Here is a 14196-nt window from a genome sequence, read left to right on the forward strand (position 1 = left end):
GGGTCACCCCGGAGATGCCATGTTGGTGGCGGCAGCCACTAAGAAGGAATTAGCTCAGGAGAGCCCCTCGGTCCATCCACCAAGCAGAGTCCCGCTCGATGGATCGCCTAGGAAAGCGGGTCTTTAGTTCAGTGACCTTCTCAGTAAGGTCCCTGAACTACATGGCACACATTATTAGGATGCAGCGAGACCTTATCAAAGAGTACGCTGCTTCCCCCCGGAGTCCATGTCGACGGAGGACAAACAATTGTACTCTACTCGCATGGCCACTCTAAGATCTATATCGAATACCTCTATGCGGCTTTTGTCCCATGCCACAGAGGGAGCCGCTAGAGCCAGCGGAGCAGGCCAAGTCATGAGACGCCAGGCCTGGCTCCGACATTGTGACTTCGCGGAACCCTTTAAGGCGTCATTTGCGAATGCCCCCTTCGATGGTTCTGCCTTATTTGGCAAGACAGTTCGCGAGACTTTAGTCCAGAGCGAAAAGGACGGGAAGACGTTGCCTGCCGTCTGAGTCCGCTTCTCTGCTCCCCAGAGGTCCATCTCCAAGAACCAAAAGGGACAGAAGAAGATGTGGTTCCGGAAATCGCAACATTCCCAGCCTGCTCTGGGCAACCAGTCCTTCCGTGGCAGAGGAGGACAGGGAGGACACCGCCCTAGAGGCAGAGGGGGCCCGAAGAATTTTGGGTCCAGAGAAACCTTCTCTGATCGGCCCACGCAGCAACCCTGAGGGGTTGCCCGACTGCTCCACTCTGGAGGCAGTCTGGGGGCGTTTCTCGAGGCACCTGGCAGCTTGGGAGTCCATCACATCAGATTGGTGGCTGCTTCGTATCATATCCAGAGGTTACCAAATTCCCCTGTATCATGTCCCCAAACTCCGAAACCTCCCCGATGTACCACCCGATCAGAAGGAGGTAGCAGCTGCAGAAATTCAGCAGCTCCTAGAAAAAAGAGCCATCCAGCGCGGATTAGCTCTTTACTCCAGGTTCTTTCTGGTGCCAAAAAAGACGGGGGACTTGAGGCCAATTCTCGACCTCTCCCTTTTGAACCTGTCAGTAACCAAACAAAAATTCCGGATGGTCACTCTTCAATCCATCCTCCCCCTATTGCGGGAGAACGACTGGATGTGCTCAATAGACCTCAAGGCTGCGTTACTACCACATTCTGATGGACAGACGATCCAGGAGGTTCTTCCGCTTCCGGCTGGGAGCCAGTCACTACCAGTTCAGGGTCCTTCCCTTTTCCCTCACCACAGCCCCCAGGGTGTTTACCAAAGTATTAGCAGTAATAGCAGCCCACCTGAGACTCCAGGGAATGCAGGTTTTTCCATACCTGGACGACTGGCTCCTGACCGCCCCGACAAGGCATCTACTTTGCTCAGCCAGGGACTACTTCCTCCAGCTTGCTCCCCAGCTGGGCATCACCATCAACAGGGACAAATCTTCTCTTGCTCTGACTCAGGTGATAGAGTTTATAGGGGCCAAGTTGGATACAAGAAACCTTCTAGCATTCCTGACTGCGGAACTACTACAAAACCTGAGGCTTCATGTGCGGGCCATCCTCCATTTAGAAGCCCCATCGGCAGAGTTGGTCCTGAGGGCTCTAGGCTCCATGGCGGCGGCAATCACTCTTTTGCCATTGGCTCGTCTAAATATGAGGATCCTGCAATGGACCCTTCAAGTACAGTGGTCCTTTCTACATTACCCCCTAAGCCATCCTATTCCCCTCAGCAGGGCTTGCAGGAGGGCTCTCTTATGGTGGCTCCAATCTCCGGACCTCTATACGGGACGTCCCTTCTCCACGCCTCCTCCCCTTGCCACGGTGACCACGGACGCCTCTCGCCTCGGGTGGGGGGGGGGGGCATTGCTCAGGCAGGACGGTCCAAGGCACGTGGAACGACACAGAGACCTCTTTGCATATCAATGTCCTGGAGATGAGGGCGGTGCTATTAGCGTTGCAGGCACTTCAGAACCTTCTTCCTGTAGGAACTATTGCGATCCAGACAGACATGTCAGTTGTCTGGTACATCAGCAAACAGGGGGGAACCAGGTCCTATCCTCTCTGTCAAGAGGACATGAGAGTGTGGGAATGGGCGACCTCCACCAACCGCTTTCTTATTGCGACGCACATTCCGGGACAGACCAACATTCTGGCGGACAGGCTCAGCTGCACCATCCTTTCCCCTTACGAGTGGTCTCTCAATCCCCAGGTAGCAAAGCGGATTTTTGCCGAATGGGGGCAACCCTGTTGCGATCTCTTTGCTTCTCCCTCAAATACGAAATGCAACAGTTACTTTGCTCTAATTCCCCCCTTCGGGGAATCCCTGAGAGACGCTCTGGTGCATGCTTGGCCTCCCGGTCTACTTTATGCTTACCCACCTCTACCTCTGATGCTGAAACTCATACAGAAAGCCAGACGGTTGGGAAGCAGAATGATCCTCATTGCCCCATTCTGGCCTCGTCAAGCGTGGTTCCCTTACCTGTGGTCTCACCTGGTAAATCCTCCTTGGATTCTGGATCCCCTACCGGATCTAATATCTCATCCCCTGAATCTCCCGATCCCGAATCTGGACAACCTTAAGTTGACAGCTTGGCTGCTCCAGTTCCACTCCTAATCAGGACTCCCGGAATCTCTTCCCCAGTTAAAAGCCATCCTTGTAGAAGCACATAAACCTTCCACTAGGAAGGTCTATCGCAGTAAGTGGAAGCGTTTCTCCATCTGGGCGGAGAATCATAACTTAGATCCCTTCACAGCGCCGTTACCGACTGTGTTGGATTTCCTTACAGGTCTGTTTCATCAGGGGCTAGCTGCTCTACGGTCAAGGTTCAACTGGCAGCTATCTCTCATTATCATGTGGGACATGAGTCAGGTTTCTTGATTACAGCTAAGTTGTGTAAAACCTTTCTAAAGGGTACCTTCCTGCTCAGACCTTCTGTCAAGGAAGTTATACCCCCTTGGGATTTATCTCTAGTCCTTCAGACATTGACAGCTCCTCCTTTTGAACCTGCTGCTTCGGTTGATCTTAAGTACCTATCTTGGAAAACGGCGTTCATTGTCGCTATTACTTCAGCGAAAAGAGTTTCTGAGCTTCAGGCCCTGTGTGTAAAACCCCCGTACTTGGCTTTTCACCAGGATAGAGTGTACCTCAGGACCAACCCCTCATTTCTTCCCAAGGTGGCTTCAGAGGCCAATATCAATCAATCCATTAACCTGCCAGTCTTCTTTCCTAAGTATCAGAACAAAGGAGAATACAAGCTGCATTCATTAGATGTGCATAGACAACTGCGCTTTTCCATCCACAGGACTGCTGGTCATAGACAATAGGTTCATACTAGGCTATCTGCCCGAGGGCATTTACAAGCCTAGCCCATAGTTTTGTGGCTTACGCCACCCCTTTAGTATGGGGAACTATACCCATTATTTTGCTGTGCCTCTGTCGAGCAGTGACACTGAGGTAATCCCTGGGGTATATCTGCGATCTCCCATCCATTGGTCAAGATTTCTCTTGAACAAGGCCAGCGAGGTGCTCCGCCTCACATATACCGGGATTTTGTTCCACAGCATAGGGAGTCTTTGGGTGATGAATCTATCCCTCCAGCACGTCCTATTAATAGCCGTGTCGAGGTTTAAGTCTCCCGCCCTTGTGGCTCTGACTGATCTAGATTTTTTGAGGTGAAGCATATTCATCAAATCTGGGTTTGACATGGCCTTGTATGTTAGGCAAAGGTCACCTCTGAGCAAGCGGTAAGCGACTGAATAGAGCTGGAGTTCTTTCAGTCGGGCAGCATAGGACAGATGTTTGAGACCCTTTATCCTTTTGGTGAGGAACTTTTGTGGCCTCTCCAGCTGCTGCAAGTGTCGGGTCAGATACATTCGAATGGGGCATTGTACTCAATCATTGGTCTGATGAGTGATGAGTATAGGGAGACTATGACCTCCCTTGATCTAGATGAGAATCCCTTCATGATAAGGTTGGCAATGTAGAAGGTCTTCCTAACTACTTTAGCTACATGGGTGTCGAATGACAGACTACTATCAACCTGGGTCCCCAGGTCCCTGATAACTTCTTCTGTGCTCAGTGGATTGCCACCTATTTGGTAGCTAGGGGTAACCTTGTTTTTCCCGAAGGGTATGACTATGCATTTTTGGCATTTAACTTTAGGCCATGGCTCTGGCACCAGTTATCCGCTTCTGTGAGACCCTTCTGAAGGATATCTGTGTCAGATGTGTTTTCTACTATGGCCAGTTTGCAGTCATCTGCAAACTTTGTCAGCCATAACCCTCCTGTGTTTGCTTGTACTTCGGAAAAGTAGATGCCAAACAAGAGTGGGCCCAGGACTGAGCCCTGTGCTACACCACTTGTGACAGGCTTTGAGTCTGACATGGCGCCAGCAACTCTGACCCTGTGGGTTCTGTCACTCAGCCAGTTTGCAACCCATCTTGTGATGTATGGGTTAACATTTAAGCTGATGAGTTTTTCAATGATACCCGACTGGGGTATTGTATCGAAGGCCTTCGCCAGATCGAGGTAGGCTGTATGGACTGCCTTTCCCTCATCAATGGCTTTGGTGACTGTTTCGAAAAAGTCAACCAAGTTTAGAAGGCATGATCTGCCTTTGACAGAGCCAAACTGGGATGGATCCAAAGTCTGCAAATTCCCTATGTCTTTATTTATGAGGTCCATTATGATCCTCTCCATGGCTTTGCAGATCAGGCTTGTCAAGCTAATGGGCCTGTAATTTCCAGGGTCGGTGGAGGCACCGCCTTTGTGAAGTGGGACCACAGTTGCAGTGCGCTACTCCTGGAGTGTATCCAGAGGTAAGACTATGATTAAACAGCTGTCCTAGCTGTGGGTTTAATTCCTCGTTGAGTTCGTGGAGCACACAGCCGGGACACCATCAGGTCCCATGGATGCTGTGTTTTTGCTTTGGAGAGAGCAGTTCTCACTTGGGCGTTGGAGATGTTTGGGGGCTGCAATCGCTTGGTATAGATATCTCTCCTTTGGGGAGGGGAGAAGTTTGCACTGAACCTGTCAGCCAGTATGTTGGCAATGTCTGTAGGATCAGTAATCTTCACATCATTTTGAACTAGTTCTGAACATATCTGGGAGTTTCCTCCCAGGTTTCTAACATAGCTAAAGAAGGCCTTATGATTGTCTTTTGAGTCTTTAGCTATTTTTCTCTCAAAATTTGCTTTGGATGATTTTATGAGTGCTCTTAGTTTTTACTTATAGTGATCAAGGGTGTCTTACCTTTTAAGGATTTTGCTCTATCTTGTAGTAGCTTCCTCCTTTTGTTGTAGAGTTTGTTTATGGCTGGGGTCCACCAGACTGGACGCTTGCCTTTGGTACAAAGAGTCTTTGTTTTGCTTGGGATTGCCTTATCCATGCAGTCCTGCAGGTGCTGGTAGAAGGCATTTGTAAGTGATTTAGCGGCTTGAGTACTGTTTTCCGCCGGCTCGGGGCCTTAAAGGAGACCACACTAGTCTTTAGAAGTGTGAAGTCGGCTTTCGAGAAGTTCTTTACTGTGGTCTTTTTATTTCAGGTGGGGTGGGATGAGGACCTCCAGTGAGATTAGTTTGTGATCTGATCTCACCAGTGAGGGGTATACTTCGGTGTTGAACATTGTGCTCCCATGTTCGTGATGATGAGATCAAGTATGTTTTCTCCTCTTGTGGGGATGGTGACTAGTTGTTCCATGGCATTTGAGTTTATGAATTCCAGGAACTTTTGGGCTAGGGTGTTTGGGTTTGAGTAGTGTTCCCAGTCTATATTAGGGTAATTGAAGTCACCTAGTATGATGGTGTTTGGTGATACATTTATCCCCTCTAGTGTTTTCAGGAAGGCCATGTGAGGTTCCTGAGTTTGTGAGGGTGGCCTGTAACATGCTACAATTTGCAGAGCAGTCTTGCCTATGGTTAATTGCACCTGGATGGTCTCCGATGCATCGTGCGTTGCCACCAGTCTTGAGGTGTGGGTGTCCTTGATGAATATGGATACCCCCCCCTTCTTTCTTGGTATTGTCCGGATTTTGGGGCGGAACGCATGATATGAGGTAAAACCTGATAGTGCTGGGGTGCTCTCAGGAGCCTTGAACCAGGTTTCTGTCACAGCACAGACATCGATGTTCTCCATACTGAGAAGGGCCTCGAGTGCGTGCATTTTGAGATTTAGACTTCTGGCATTGAGCAGCATTACCCTTAGTTTTTTCCTTTTTGTGTTCTAGGGTGGTAGGTTTAGAATTTGAGCCTTGCCTAAAAAGGCACTATGGGGTGGCAAGAGCCTTTGCCAATATCCGAATCCCAGGGTGACAGGTGCAAGCCGTCCCTTGCGAAGCAGCGTGGCTTGTCCAGCATGTCATCCCAGGCAGACAGACATTGGATCCCCTTTGAATGACACCAGAGTTTAAGCCAGTTGTTAAAGCTGATCATCTTATCTCTGTATTGTGGCATCATTCTTGGTGAAGGTAGGATACTGCTCAAGGTCAGGGTCATACCTGCCTGGGCTACATAATCAGAGAGCTCCTCAATGTCTCTTTTCATGTAGTCCAAGGAGGTACGTCTCAGGTCGTTTACACCAGCGTGGACAATGACTGAGTCGTATTTGTACCTGCTGTTGAGAGACCGGAGTGCTTGCTTTATGTGGCGGATTCTAGCGCCCGACAGGCAGCTTACTGTGACCTTCTCCTTACACAGTCTGGTGAGCGGGACGTCAGTGTGTCTGACTATGGAGTCACCAATGACTAGTGTGTCTGGCATTGTGTTTGGCCTTAAGGGCTGTGACTGTTTGACACTCTGACTGTGAGGTCTATGTGTTGCAGGTGTTGTGTTCTGAGGTGGTGGTTGTTTGGGTGTCTGCTTTGGTGGCCTCTGCTGTTTTGGTAGATTTTTGATCAGAGCCTCCGAGTATGTCTTTGTGTGTTTATGTGTATGATTTGAGGTTGTGATGGTACTATGTGAGACTGGGTCTATAGTGTGTGTGGTAACCTTCTCCTCCTGACTGGTCTTGCCAGTCCTATGTTGAGAGAGCTCAGCCTCCAGTTTGGCCGTATAGTTGCATCTCTCGCATGTATTTGTGTTTTGTGGGAGGAGGAGAGGGTTGTCTGTGTACATGAGGCAATTGTAACATTGCCTCAATATTCCCAGGTTCACCAGCTGAGCAGGAGAGGACACTAGCAACTGATCCTCGACATGCTAGAAGGACTAGACAAAAAACTTTAAAAGAGATTCCGGGGACGTGGGTGACCGAGAAATGGGGTTTGCCTTTTGGGGTGCTATCTATAAGAGTGCCGTATCAAGGTAATAAGTACTGTAGGAGCAAGTGCTAGGTTTAACAGATAGAGAATAGTCTACTTGGAGTCAAGTAGAGATGATCTTTTTAGTTATAGGATACGCTGATTAGATCAGTAGTATAGTTCGAGGAAGGTAGTTTTAAGGGAAAATTTGAAGAGTGGACTTTAGGTAGCCCGAATAGTTTAAACCTGCTTAACCGGCGCTGCCCTAGTGTGCAACAGTGGCAGCTTCGCGCTAAATCGCGCTAATGCGCGCTAAAGCGTGCTTTATAGCAGGGGGCTGGAAAAGACAGGAAATGACCCAAAATGGCCAATAAACTACAAGTTACTGCCTTAAACCACTCCTCTGAGGACAAACAGGCAGCTCAGTACTCCCTACTCCCACTAGTGAGTAAAGACCAGTTGTTCATCTCCTTTGCCAAATTTAACTTGGGTAAACCTGTCTAAGGTCACTTTATCACGATGGATCTCAGTGTATTCTATTAGCCTATGAAAGTTCTGGGAGGCCCGTACCTCAGGGAGTTCGTGCACACTCTACTCGCTCTATATCTACCTCCGCTGCCTTTAGGTCTAGAGTGTCTTTAGATGACATTTGCTCCGCAGCCACTTGGGCCTCATCTCATACCTTTATCAGCCATTATAAACTGGACGTTATCTCCAGAGGGAGAGCATCTTTTGGCTCCGCAGTGCTCCGGAATATCCTTCCATGATGACCGCCCAAGATCCAGGTAGCTGGGGACTCTGTCCCAAAGGTTGCTGACAAATGAAGTACCTACTTCATATTAAGAAGTTATGTACTCACCGTAACGTTCCATCTGAGTAGGAATCTTCATTTGTCTGCAACCATCCCCCCCTCCTTCCCCCTGACCTTCAGAAGTTTGTCCCTGGATGTCGTCCTAGTCCCCTACGGGACGTATTTAACCTTTTTAGCTGCTTGTATGACGGCAAACTTGATCTGAGGTCAGTCAGGGTTGGCAGGGGATTATGGGTAAGGGGAGGAGCTAGGAGCTCTGATCTGATAGCTGTGAAACAAGTTGCAGGCTCGGATCCGAGATCGGATCAGATACCCAAAGGTTGCAGACAAATGAAGATTCCTACTCAGATGGAACGTTATGGCGAGTACATAACTTCTTATTTTGAGACTGGCGTCTGGATACAGAGATAAGCAACCCCCGACTGCCTCCAGAGTAGGACAGTCGGGCCGCCTTTCAGGAGCGCTTGTAGGGCTACCCAAAGAAGTGATCGCTGTGGATGTTCATCGTGTTACCCTGCTGCAGTCATCACACTAGGGTTATCCTGCCATCAGGCGGTCCCGCAGTCGGCCTGAGTTCCAAAGTCTTGGTCCGGTGTCGGTTGCTGTCGCTTCTTCCCTGATGTCAGTGCGCCAGGGTTATATAAGAGGCATCCAACGCCATTTTCTTAGTCTTTCTTGCTGCGCAGTGCCTGAAGCAGAAGCAGTTCGCAAGTGCCGGGCCGACACCTGAGATTTTCGAATCGAATTTCACTCTGAAGTCTTCAATAAAGCTAAGTACCCCGTTGGGGAACCTTTTCTTGCCTCAGTCCGATGTCAGAAAAAGTTAACAATTGCATTTCTTGTGGGAAGCAAATACCTCATAAGGACTTCCATTCTTATTGTATTCCTTGCTTAGGCCCAGACCACGACGTCACAGGTTGTCTGTTTTGTGCTAGGTTTAATAAACGAACTATCAAACACCGTTTTGACTTCGCACGACATTAATTTGGTAGGAAATTTAATTATATCATGCCGTTGGAGCAGCAGACGACCGGCATGCATAAAAACGCAAGGATAAGGACAGGCAGCCTAGGAACAAGCCAGACTCCGAGGCCTCTGCTGGGCCTGTCGCCAGTTCTCCGGTTTTCAGTGAGGCGCCTACGCAGCCCCTGATGACCGCAGAATTGGAACCCCAGACAGCTTCGGATTCTCAAGCGGAGTGTTCTAGACCTTCGCAGCCATCTTCATTAGTCCCTTCTGACACCGGAGCAGAAGGAGATCCCGGTGCAGTAGAAACACCTTCGGTTGCAGAAGGTGAGTTCAGACCGACTACACTCACCATTAAATCTTATGCTAAGCTTAAAACTCCATTAAAACCAAAAAAAAAGACTGTACATCAGTCTCCAGTTCAAGGCCCCATGCCTAAGAAACAGATGCTTAAGATGGCTGAAGATTTGATTACCCTAATCAGGGGTTCCCATCCCCCTCCAGATAAGACCAAGACAAGAGGAGGATTATGCTTCCTCTGACCAGGTTTCAATTTCCTCAGATTCTTCTGAGGAACGGGATTACGCTTTTCCCCCTTATGAAGACTCTGATGCTGAAGAGACTATCCCCTCAGCATCTCCCCCTGAAGACTACTCCTTTGGAGAAACTTTACATACCATGAGGGAACATTTCCACTGGGAAGGCCAGGACTACTCTGATTCTAAGAAAAGGCTCTGAGTTCCTTTTACTACCCCAGCACAGACCACTTGCTATCCCTCCAGTTTTACACATTGTGGATGATGTTTACTTGGAGTCTAGTCTAAATCCAGTCTGTCTACCTCCTGCTCCAACCAAACCAGACAGATACTACAGAGTACCTGACTCTCACAAATTCCTTTATAAAAGCCCTGAGGCTGACCCAGAAACAATTTCCCAGGGTCCCAAAGGGGATAAAGCTTCTATGGCTAAAAATCCTGTGCGCCCTCTGAAAGGGACTCCAGAGCCCTAGATGGGGAAAGAAGATATACACCTCAGCTACTCTGGCTATGAGAGCATTAAATTGTCAGTTTCACATGCTGAAATATCAGCAATTCCTAATGTCTCAATTAAAACAAAAAATGAGCACTCATTCTGAACAGTCTGAATTCAAGGAAGTGCAGGATCTGTTGTATGCAGCTGAACAGGTGGGCAAACAAACATATATTTTACAATGTGGATTTGATTCATTGGAAGCTTCCTGTAGAGCAGCTGTTACTGGGTCTGTCATACGTAGACATGCTTTGTTAAAAGAACAAACTCTACCTGATCATGTTAAAGCAAAATTATTGGATGCACCTTTACAGCAGGATGTATTATTTGGTGTCAAAGCAGAAGAGGTTTTAAAGAAAATGGAGGATAAGGCAAAGTCTGTGCAGACTGTCAAGGATTTTTTACAGGTACAACCCCCTCGTTTCAGCAGAAATTGGCCAACAAAAAACTGGTCCTTTCCAGCTTCTGACAGATCGCAGAGGGGCAAATACAGACGCTCAAGGGGCAGAGGTCAGTCACACGGCCCTTACAAACCTCGCCAATGGGGTTCTGCTACCCAGAAAGGAGGAGAAGACAGGCCCCAAGCTAGCAGAAGACAAACACAATGACTCAACCTTCAAACTAGCAAGCAAATCTCTCTTGGCAGCTCCCTTGGGAGGAAAATTAGCACTTTTTGCAGACAACTGGCACATCAACACAAAAGACAAATGGGTCCTAAACATTGTCTCACAAGGATACAGATTCCACTTTCATACCTTGCCAAGGATAAAAGGAATGCCAAACCTGCCAGCAAATCAATGGGCAGAGGCACAAAAACAAATTACAGCTCTCATGGACAATGAGACATTCAACAGGTACCTACACAGGAGCAAGGACAAGGATTTTACTCAAGACTTAGTCCCAAGAAAGGACAAAGCATGGAGACCCATTCTGGATCTTTTGATTCTGAATACCTATCTGCAAGTACCAAAATTCAAGATGCTAACACTACAGCAGCTTCTACCCATGCTGGGCAAGAAGGCTTGGTTAGTAACGTTGGACCTCAAGGAGGCATACCTGCATGTCCTTATCAGACAAAATTGCAGAAGATACCTCCGCTTCATTGCAGGTTCAACCCATTATCAATTCTCTGCACTGCCCTTTGGCTTATCTACTGCACCTAGGGTCTTCACAAAATGCCTGGCACCAGTAATTGCATACTGCAGACAAAGAGGAATTCAAATATACCCATACCTGGACGACTGCCTTATTCAAGCAGAAAGCAAGGACATTCTTTTAAAGCATCTGGCATTTGTCAAACACCTTCTAAGTTGCCTAGGGTACACAGTAAACGAAAAGAAATCAAAACTAGTGCCCTCACAAAACATAATATTCCTGGGTGCCAGCTTGAATACAACGGCCCAGATGGCGTATCTCACACCAGACAAGCAGCAACAGCTGACTCAGTACTTCAAAATAATGGCAACAAAGACCCAATTCCCTGCAAGAAAAAGTCTGCGGGCCTTGGGATTCATGACATCTTGCATACTACTAATACCATTTGCAAAACTGCATATGAGGAAATTACAATGGTACCTGAAAAGCATATGGACTCAGCACAGCCACAGCTTGGAAACAATGATACCACTCATTCCCTGCCTTCAACAGGAGTTTCTATGGTGGGCACAGGCATGTCACCTCAACAAGGGTCAGCCTTTCACCTTACCCCCAGCCAGGCAAACTATGACAACAGTTGCATCAGACTATGCCTGGAGAGCACACATGGCAGGACAGTGCATTCAGGGCAAATGGACTACAGATCAAAGGCATCTGCATATCAATCAAAAAGAAATGCTAGCAGTACAGAATGCCCTAACAGCTTTCAAGGACCTCTTACACCCACGACAACTAATAATAAAGACTGACAATACCACAGTAATGTGGTACATAAACAAGCAAGGGGGCACACATTCCTACCCTCTATGCAGACAAGCAATGACATTGTGGAACACAGCACTGTCTTACCAAGTTCAACTACAAGCACAATTCCTACCAGGAAAGAAAAACACATTGGCAGACCACCTAAGCAGAAACATCATGGATCCCCACGAGTGGAAACTAGATCCACAAGTATTTGCAATAACTCAAAAATGGGGACGCCCAGACATAGATCTGTTTGCCAACCCCCAAAACTACCAACTTCAAAAATTTTGCACAAGGACATTCCACCTACAAGCTTGGAAAGTGGACGCCCTCTCATTCACTTGGAAAACATTAACAGTGTATGCCTTTCCTCCACTGCCTCTTCTACCAAAGGTACTGCTGAAAGTCAGATTAGAGAGGCCACAAATGATACTCATTGCACCAGACTGGCCATGCCAGCAGTGTTATCCAATTCTAAGGAGCATGGCCCACGGCCCACCATGGATTTTACCACAGATTCCTCACCTGCTCACCCAGTGAGACAATCAGATTCTACACGGCCAGTTCAAGACTTTAAACCTGGCTGCATGGCAAATTACCTAAACAACCAGCCAACACCTCTATCCAAAGCTGTTATGGATGTCATTCTGGAGGCCAGGAGGCTCAGCACCAGGAAAACCTATTCAGACAAATGGAAAAGATTTTGCGCCTGGACCTAGGCTAAAGGCCAAAATCCCCTTGATCCAAACATTCCTCAGATTCTACAATATTTACCTGAGATGTTGCACAAAGGACTTTCCTTTACATCTATTAAGATCCACGCCTCAGCAATTTCAGCTCATTACAACACGGATCCTCCTTTATTTTTACATCCACTCCCAAGACAGTACCTCAGAAGGGCTAAGAACATAAGACTGCCCAGGAGAGCACCAACACCTACTTGGGATCTCAACTTTGTTCTGGAAAAGCTTACACTGCCGCCCTTTGAACCAGCTTTTTCAGCTGATTTAAAATTTCTTTCATGGAAATCAGCCCTGCTACTAGCAATAACTTCAGCCAGAAGAGTCTCAGAGCTACAGGCACTAATGGCAGTGGAGCCTTTCCTCATTTTTCATCAAGACAGAGTCTCTCTACGAACTAACCAAGGATATTCTGGAAGCTGCAACTTGGAGTTCCGTGCACACCTTCACCAAAAACTATTACTTACTTCTATATTCTAAGACTAGAGCTGGTTTTGCCACTGCAGTTTTGCAGGGTCTACTAGATTCTTCTAACCCTGTTTAACTCCAGCACCCATCCTTAACTTTGGGATTCAACCCAAGTGTGATGACTGCAGCAGGGTAACACGATGAACATAGTACAGTTTTGTACCTACCATAAATGTAGATGTTAGAGTGTTCACCCTGCTGCAGTCCAGGTTACCCTCCCTCCAGCCCCTCTGAACTAGCTGGACTTATCTATACCATTCTACCCTATGCAACCTCTATGGTGTATTTGCTTGTGCCTGAAGGTATTTTATTTTTATATGTGCATTTTTATATAGCAGTATATATATTGCCTACCTATTGGGGGCACCTGACATCTGGGGCAAGAAAAACTGAAGAAAATGGCGTTGGATGCCTCTTACATACCCCTGGCGCACTGATGTCAGGGAAGAAGCGACAGCAACGACGCCGGACCAAGACTTTGGAACTCAGGCTGACTGCGGGACCACCTGATGGCAGGATAACTCTAGTGTGATGACTGCAGCAGGGTGAACACTCTAACATCTACATTTATGGTAGGTACAAAACTGTACTTTTTGCAGACCCCCTCTGCCGTGAGGGCGTCGTCTTCCATTATTGCTCCCTCCTCTGCCCCTGGAAGGGGCTTCACCACGTGTCCTGAAAGGCTCCTTGGGCTTTTCGGAATCACATTTTCCCTCCCCTTTGATTCTTTGGGTAGGGTCTGGTAGGGGTGTAAAAACGGACTCCGGCAGACTGTCTCTTTCCTTCCTGCTCACACCTGGTCAAAGTTTCCTTAACTTTGGGCCCAAAAAGGGACGAGCCATCAGAAGGGATATTCACAAAGGATGACTTGAAGGGCTCCCACGAAAAAACACAAGCGCATCCAGGAGTGTTTCCTAAGAGCAATTCGTGTACCTGCTGCCCTGCTCGTTCCATCAGCTGCATACGAAATGAGGTGCGTGGACGAGTTAATGGAGTTGAGGGTAGCAAGCTGGGAGGCAACTTTGTCTGAAGCTTCTGTTGCTACTGT

At 47.8% G+C, this 14196-nt stretch overlaps 1 protein-coding gene across 1 annotated transcript in view; it reads left to right on the top strand.

The window, feature by feature from the left end:
* SP3 (Sp3 transcription factor) overlaps nucleotides 1-14196 on the top strand; it is a 204667-nt gene that overhangs the window by 54296 nt on the left and 136175 nt on the right. The window lies entirely within an intron of this gene.

The sequence above is a fragment of the Protopterus annectens genome, chromosome 6.part1 (genome assembly GCF_019279795.1).
Source record: "Protopterus annectens isolate FY-2018-M chromosome 6.part1, PAN1.0, whole genome shotgun sequence".
NCBI classification, from domain to species: Eukaryota; Metazoa; Chordata; order Ceratodontiformes; family Protopteridae; genus Protopterus; species Protopterus annectens.